The sequence below is a fragment of the Anomaloglossus baeobatrachus genome, chromosome 5 (assembly GCF_048569485.1).
Source record: "Anomaloglossus baeobatrachus isolate aAnoBae1 chromosome 5, aAnoBae1.hap1, whole genome shotgun sequence".
Classification (NCBI taxonomy): Eukaryota; Metazoa; Chordata; class Amphibia; order Anura; family Aromobatidae; genus Anomaloglossus; species Anomaloglossus baeobatrachus.
The window spans coordinates 475337187-475339686 of NC_134357.1; the positions used below are offsets into that span (position 1 = coordinate 475337187).

The 2500-nt window shown below is 42.2% G+C and overlaps 2 non-coding genes across 2 annotated transcripts in view; both read right to left on the reverse strand.

Annotated features, from left to right (window-relative positions):
• Positions 1–535: 535 nt before the first annotated feature.
• Positions 536–642, reverse strand: LOC142313552 (U6 spliceosomal RNA). Its single transcript, XR_012754546.1, has one exon. It is a non-coding gene; the product is annotated as a U6 spliceosomal RNA (small nuclear RNA).
• Positions 643–2405: 1763 nt separating this feature from the next.
• LOC142313563 (U6 spliceosomal RNA) overlaps positions 2406–2500 on the reverse strand; it is a 108-nt gene continuing 13 nt past the window's right edge. The window contains exon 1 of the small nuclear RNA XR_012754557.1: positions 2406–2500. This exon is cut by the window's right edge and continues 13 nt beyond it. This is a non-coding gene — a small nuclear RNA (U6 spliceosomal RNA).

Here is a 2500-nt window from a genome sequence, read left to right on the forward strand (position 1 = left end):
TGTCAGCTCGAGATGCAAAAAAATAAGCCCTCACTGAGCCATAGATCCCGAAAAATGAGAATGCTATGGTTTTCGGAAATGGCGCAAAACGTACACCACTTTTATTGGACAAGCTTTTGAATTTTTTTAACCCCTTAGATACAAGTAAACCTATACATGTTTGGTGTCTACAAACTCGCACCGACCTCAGGCATCACACCCACACATCAGTTTTACCATATAGTGAACACGGTGAATAAAATATCCCAAAAACTATTGCGCGATCACACTTTTTTTGCAGTTTTTACACACTTGGAATTTTGTTTGCTGTTTTCCAGTACACTATATGGTAAAACTTATGGTTTCATTTAAAAGTACAACTCGTCCTGCAAAAAACAAGCTCTCATATGGCAAGATTGACTGAAAAATAAAAAAGTTACGTCTCTCGGAAGAAGGGGAGCAAAAAACAAAACAGCAAAAACAGAAAACGCTCTGCGGCTTGAAACGGTTAACTCAGTAAATGAGGGTCAAAAAAAATTGGGGTTGAGAAATGCGTCAAAATATGGAACGCTTCACAAATTTGCGTGTCATCCTTGCGCAGGGGCCATGCTAATCTTCTCTGTATCGTTCCAATTTTAGTATATGTGCTGCCGAAGCGAGCTCAAACTCAGGGCCGACCTGACCGCTATATATAGTCCTGGAAGAGGGAATATTTGCAGTTAGGGAGATTTTCTTTTTTTTATCAGTAAATTCTAAAAGGTTTTGTGAAGCATTCTATGAATGTTGCAGTTAAATTGGAAAAAAATAATCAAGGGAAAAAATAAGTAATATTTTGTCACACATTAATATGCAAATTAGATCCACGCTGCACAGGATCCTGGAGAACTTGTGGTGGCAGCTGTGGCTGTTACAGACGGCAGTGACTGTGGAATATATCGACAAGTCTACCACCTGAGGCAATTACTGCTGATCCGGGGCTTTTACCTCAGGAGTAGAGTTGAGCGGACTTCTAATAATCCAGGTCTGGCGGATCCGCCGCGGGTTGAACAATAAGTCCGGATCCGATCCGGAGTTCAGACCTATATAAGTCAATGGGGAGCGGATCCGGGACGGGAGAAAGGAGAGAGGAGAGAGAGGGAAATGGAGAGAGAGAAAGGGAGTGGAGAGAGAGAGAGAGGGAGGGAGAGTGGGAAAGAGAGGAGAGAGAGAGGGGGGAGTGAGAGAGAGAGAGGGAGAGAGGGAGAGAGAGAGGGGGAGAGAGAGGGAGAGAGAGGAGAGAGGGAAAGAGAGAGGGAGAGACAGAGAGAGAGACAGAGAGAGGGAGGGAGAGTGAGAGGGAGAGAGAGAGAGAGAGAGACCGGATCGTGCTGCTGGATACCCGGGTCGGGTTAGACCCGGATCGGACTCTGAAACCGCGGATCCGGATTTTTAAAGTTCGGGTCCGCTCAACACTAGTCTCCAGTCAAGGAGACCACCTATGGCCAAAACATGGTATCCATCCACAGACAGCTGTTTTGGGTTATTTGCCCCTTGTTTTTGCAGAGCGATCGCATTGTTGACCCATATAGCCCCCTAGGGGGACTAGTAAAATAAAAAAAAGTTTTAAAAAATAAGAAAAACCCTAAAAGTTAAAATCACCCCCCTTTCACCCCATTGAAAATGAAAGGGTTACAAAAATAAAAAATATACACATATTTGGTATCGCCGCGTTAAGAAATGCCCGATTTCTCAACACATAAAATCAATCAACCTGATTGGTAAATGGCGTAGTGGAAAAACAATTCCAAATGCTAAAATTACGGGGTTTTTTTGTCGCCGCAAGTTTTACGCAAAATGCAATAACAGGCGATCAAAATGTAGCATCTGAGCAAAAATGGTATCATTAAAAATGTCAGCTCGAGATGCAAAAAAATAAGCCCTCACTGAGCCATAGATCCGAAAAATGAGAATGCTATGGTTTTTCGGAAAATGGCGCAAAACGTACACCACTTTTATTGGACAAGCTTTTGAATTTTTTTTAACCCCTTAGATACAAGTAAAACCTATACATGTTTGGTGTCTACAAACTCGCACCGACCTCAGGCATCACACCCACACATCAGTTTTACCATATAGTGAACACGGTGAATAAAATATCCCAAAAACTATTGCGCGATCACACTTTTTTTGCAGTTTTTACACACTTGGATTTTGTTTGCTGTTTTCCAGTACACTATATGGTAAAACTTATGGTTTTCATTTAAAAGTACAACTCGTCCTGCAAAAAACAAGCTCTCATATGGCAAGATTGACTGAAAAATAAAAAAGTTACGTCTCTCGGAAGAAGGGGAGCAAAAAACAAAACAGCAAAAACAGAAAACGCTCTGCGGCTGAAACGGTTAACTCAGTAAATGAGGGTCAAAAAAATTGGGGGTTGAGAAATGCGTCAAAATATGGAACGCTTCACGAATTTGCGTGTCATCCTTGCGCAGGGGGCCATGCTAATCTTCTCTGTATCGTTCCAATTTTAGTATATGTGCTG